The following is a 5,604-nucleotide window of genomic DNA, read 5'->3' as shown; positions in this document are numbered from 1 at the left end:
GTTTTTTTGTCATTGCCAAGGACTAAAATATTAGAAAAACTTTATTTCTATTAATTTAGCCCTTTTTATTTTTTGTTTTTAATTTTCATTCTAATTTTTTTTGTTTGTTTGATTCTGACAGGTTCTTTTAGTTTATAACTGGAGAAAACCCGTTAGAACCGTTAGTGTTTGATAGTGAAATTGAAAAGATTGGTCACAGAAATCATACAATGGTTAGAGAAGCAAAGTAAGATCAACAGATTTTAATAGACGATCAAGAGGAAAATGATATTACTGTGGAGATGGAAAATAATCAAAATTATCAACAGCCTCTTGCACCTTATGGTCTTCGTACTATGTTTAATTATGCTAAGCCTACCATGATTGGGGTTGAATCGAGTATCTTCAAATCAACTATTGCTACAAATAATTTTGAGCTAAAGCCGAACACAATTCAGATGGTACAACAATATGTTCAGTTTGATAGGTTGCAAGATGAAGATTTGAATGTTCATTTGGCTAACTTTCTAGATATTTGCGACACATTTAAGATTAATGGCGTGTCTGATGATGTCAAACGCTTACGGTTGTTCCTATCTCTTTGAGTATGAAGGAAAAATAGTGGTTGAATTCACTTCCACGGGCTTCTATCACTACTTGGGATCAGATGACTAAAAAGTTTCTGTTGAAGTACTTCCCACCGGCTAAAACAGCTAAGTTGAGGAATGACATCTCTTCTTTTGATCAAATTGATTTGGAGACATTATGTGATGCATAGGAGAAATATAAGAGTCTTTTGAGAAAGTGTCCTCATCATGGGTTACCTTTGTAGTTACAAGTTTAAACCTTTTACAATGGTTTGAATCCCTCGACTAGGCAACTGATTGATGCAACAACTAGCGGAACATTGAATAATAAGACATCTGAGGCAACTTAAGAGTTTATTAAGGAGATGTCATTGAATAACTATTAATGACAAGTCATGAGAACGAAACTGAATAAAATAGTCAGTGTTTTTAATATTGATGAGGTTTCTATGTTAGCAAATCAGGTTGAAGCTCTTGGTAAGAAAATTGATGGTTTGAATTTTTCTAAGTAGGTAAATCCGATAGTACAATGCGATGCAAATGGAGTGGGAATGATTAATTCAGAATGTTTACCCTTCTGTTCTAACATGGAGCATGAGCAAGTCAAATTTATGGGTAACAATTCTAGACCTCAAATTAACCCCTAAAATAATAACTATAATCCAGGATGGAGGAATCATCCAAATTTTTCTTTGGGTGGTTAAGGAAATCAAAGGTCACACCCTCTCCGGGTTTTCAGCAACCTTATCAGCAAGAAATGAAACCAAACCTTGAGGAGATATTAACTAAATTTATTTCGGTGTCCAAAACTCAATTTCAAAACACTGAGACAACTTTGAAAGATCAGCAAGCATTGATTCAAGAGCTTGAAAATCAGATTGGACAACTTGCTAAACTAGTTTCGAAAAGACAGTAAACTAGCTTACCTAGTAACCGGAAGGGTTAGTTTAGCTTGAAAAGAAGATAAATTTAGAAACTGTTTAGAAAAATGATGGGGTTGAGGAAAGGAAGAGCATAAGTCGGTGTTTAGAGAATACATACCATAAATTCCATATCCAGCAGCATTGAAGCAAGACCGCATAAAAGAACAATATGGTAAATTTCTTGAGCTTTTAAAAAAAATTGCATATTAACTTACCTTTTGTTGAAATTCTTTCATAGATGCCCAAATATGCAAAATTTTTAAAAGAGTTGTTAACAAATAAAAGGAAGCTAGACAACTTGTCAACTGTGGAGCTTAATGAGGATTGCTCGGCCATTCTCCAAAATAAACTACCCAACAAGCTTAAAGATTTAGAGAGTTTTACTATTCCTTATCTTATTGGTAGTTTAAATGTTGAAAAAGCTTTGGCTGATTTGGGGGCTAGTATAAATGTTATTGCTTATAAAATGTTCAAACAACTTGGTTTTGGTCAACCAAAACCCACTAGGATCAATATTTAATTAACTAATAGATTAAATAGGTATCCTAGGGATATTATTGAATGTGTACTTGTTAAAGTCGATAAATTTATATTCCCTGTTGATTTTGTTATATTGGACATGAATGAGGATATTGAGGTACACAAGATCTTAGGTAGACCCTTTTTAGCCACTGCTAGAACTGTTATTGATGTGGGTAATGGTGAACTTGTGTTAAGTGTAGGTGATGAAAAGGTTACACTTTAAGCACATGATTTTGTTAGAGTTTCTAGTGAGCGAGATAATACTCATTATTCTGTTAATGTTAGTAACGATGAGACTCGACATTTTTTGTAGGAAACCACTAATGAATACGTGTTCAAACAATATTTGTTTCAAGGTGACAGAAACTAAGGGACAAGTGAAGAGAAAATGGTGCAGCTCAATGAATTAAATGAATGGCGAGCGAAGGCTAATGAGAAACCGAGAAAACACAAAAAAATAACTAAACAACGCCATTTGCATCTAAAGAGAACAAACCAATTCAAAGTTGGGGACAAAGTGCTACTAGACAAATCAGATCATGAATGTTCCCTTCAAAGCTTAAATCAATAGGGTCGAACCCATTTGTGGTACAAAACATATTCTCATACGGAACCATTGAGTAACACACCCTGATTATAGCACATTCAAGGTAAACAGTCTTTGTCTTAAACTTTATTTTGGTGGTAATATTGACAACGAAAGAGAGGAGCTTCGGCTTAGACTTTAAATATGCATTTTTCGGGAGGTAACCCAAGTGTTTTTATTTTATTTATTTTACTTTCATGTTATTTTTATTATTACAAAATTTATTTTTATTATTTAAAAAATTGAAAAAAATTCAAAAAAAAAGGGGATCACATGGTCTGGGGTGATCCACACAACCTGGAGACACACTCATACAGGACACACGGCTTGGACACATGGGCATATCCCAAGCCGTGTGCATACTAGAGCTCATTTTTTAAATTTTAATCTAACCCACACGGGCACAAAAAGTTACACAGTCTGGAGACATGGTTGTGTAAGACACGGCCTGTCACACAGGCGTGTGGTAAGCCATGTGGGTCACATGGCCTTGCACACGGGCATGAGAGAAGCAAACGAGCATCCCACATGGCCTAGTACAAGATCGTGTGTGACACATGGGCATGTCTTCGGCTGTGCGAAAACATGACTTAATTTTTTTCAAATTTTTGAATCACACACAGGCTAAAATAGTCCACGCGGCCTGTCGACACGTTCGTGTGGGACACACGAACTAGACACATGGAAGTCTCCTAGGCCGTGTACATATTGGAGGTTATTTTGTTTTCAATTTTTCAAAAGCCACATAGCCTAGGAGGTATTAAACAGGTGAGAGACACGGCTGTGTGGCCCAACATGGGCCAAACACATGACCGTGTCTTCAACCACCCCCAGCTGTCGCTCCCCCTCTAGTCCTTCCTACCAAGCCGTCGCCGTCACCGTCACTGTCCCTCTCCACTCACACTATTGATTTCTTTTTCTACCCTCCTTCGTCGATCCAATCCTCATTATAACAACCACTCCCTTTTCTCCTTTCTTGATACTGTCCGCTTTATGTTCCCCGTCACACTCGTGGACAACCAAACCTCGACCCTCCACTTTCCCTCACATAACTCTCATTGTCATTCACCTTGGCCTCCACACCTTCGTTCGTTCACCGTATTTTTCTCCCTCCTCCTCTCTCTATCGTCGTCTCACACGTTCATCTTTCTCATCTCTAACTGACCGCCACTGATACCTCACTTTCGACCATCCACCCCATGAGGAGATATACCGACATTTGAAGGATTTAGCACTAGGTTTGGTTCAGTGTATTGATTTGTAAGTCCTTTAGGTTGTGGGTTTATTTTCACTAGTTCATACTCTACTAGACGCGACTCTGTGTGAGCGGTTATTCGCGATCGTGGAGTTGACATATGCTGAGCTTACATTGGAGTTTTGCTCCACTTTTTTCTAGAGATGGTGCTATCGTTGGGGGATGACCCATGAGCTATATCATTCGGTCTTGGGGGTATCACTCAGTATTTTAGTATTGCGGGATTTGGTGTTGCCCTTGGTCTATATTCTGATGATTTCTTGACCACACTCGAGTTTTCCACCCTTTCACGGCACATTTATCAATCGACCTCCCTATGCTGGTCAAACATCTCTGAGGTTGTTGTTCAGTACAACCCGAGCCAGTCTAATGCTTTGAGTAGCGATAGACGGTGAGGATAGATCAACTTAAACAGTTACATTATGAGCATCTCAAGCAGCAGTCAGCACAATTCGATGGCATTGAGGCGTATCTGCAGCGGATGTGCCAGTATTTCCATATTTTTCCACCTGATGTTACGCCTCATGATTCGGACTTACCACCGGACATCAATCACTGATTTATTTTAGTTTTTAGTTTTTTATTTTTATTTTTATTTTTATTTTTATTTTTAGTTGTACTTTTATTTTATTGTTAGTTTTTTTATTTTATTTGTGAGACTTTTTGTTTTATTTTAATTTTATTCTGCACTTTAGTTTTATTATTTTGTTGGTTGTTTTTTCAAGTTTGTTATATCTTTATCCTATTTATTTTTGTCTATTTTCTTATTAGTTTTCTCGTAAACATATACTTCGTTTAGATTCGCCTACGATTCCGATTTTCATTATTCTAGCGAATTCATCCAAATTCAGGGCAGTTTCAGTTCTCTCCCATCCTTATGATATTGTGCTTATTTTGTGATTATAATTGTTTGTACATTAAAGGCAATGTACATCTTAAGTGTGGGGAGATTGTTTATATGCTTATGTGATAAAATCCTTGAATTGTTGTTTGTGTTTAAGTAATTTTCTCACATCTATCATTGAAGTTGTTTTTTTTTTTTTTTAATTTGGAGTTTGTATTGATTTTGTTTTGGAATAATTTGTGGATTTTTGTGAATTTTGTGATTTATACTTTAAGAAACGAGAGAGACAAGCATGATAAGTTATTTTTCAGAAATTATTATTTTAGGTTGTCTCCTAAATTGAAGCATTATCTTGAAATTTTAAATTTGCAATTTTTACATCAAAACCATAATTTTTTGTGAGCTTTTGAGCCTAAAGAGCATATATTTTATTTCGTGCTCATTTTATTTTTGGTTGTGAATATGTCAACTTGATTTGTTATTCTAGAACTTGCTTCGTTTATACATGTCAAGATCACATTATTGATTTGATATACTGAAATAATATAGGCACTTAGGATTTAACCCATCTAACCTTTAATCAGCTTACCTGTTGTATTAAACCCTAGTAAACCCCGTTGATCCTAACACATTTATTTCTTTTCCTATATCCCATTAATGTTAACCCATAACTCATATTTATGTTGTAAATTATCTCTTTTATTGACTTCTTTTTGTTGAGATTTGATTTGGTTAGTTGCTTAACTATGTTTCATTCTTTGTATTGTGAATTTTATTTGTTCTCTAAAAAAAAAGAGAAAAAATCAAGAAATTAAAAAAATTTGATTAAGCTTGAATCATTAGCTTCATATTGTGTTGAAAACACATTTTTATTCTTTATTTCTTGTTGATGTAAATCCTTTTAATTC

At 35.3% G+C, this 5,604-nt stretch overlaps 1 non-coding gene across 1 annotated transcript; it reads right to left on the bottom strand.

Moving 5' to 3' along the window:
* Positions 1-694: 694 nt before the first annotated feature.
* On the bottom strand, positions 695-801 carry LOC128040746 (small nucleolar RNA R71). The gene has a single exon (XR_008195552.1). It is a non-coding gene; the product is annotated as a small nucleolar RNA R71 (small nucleolar RNA).
* Between the last annotated feature and the right edge of the window lie 4,803 nt (positions 802-5,604).

Source organism: Gossypium raimondii, chromosome 4 (assembly GCF_025698545.1).
Source record: "Gossypium raimondii isolate GPD5lz chromosome 4, ASM2569854v1, whole genome shotgun sequence".
In the NCBI taxonomy this organism is placed as follows: domain Eukaryota; kingdom Viridiplantae; phylum Streptophyta; class Magnoliopsida; order Malvales; family Malvaceae; genus Gossypium; species Gossypium raimondii.
The sequence above is the reverse complement of the archived record's forward strand: the minus strand, read 5'-3'. Positions and strand labels throughout refer to the sequence as shown.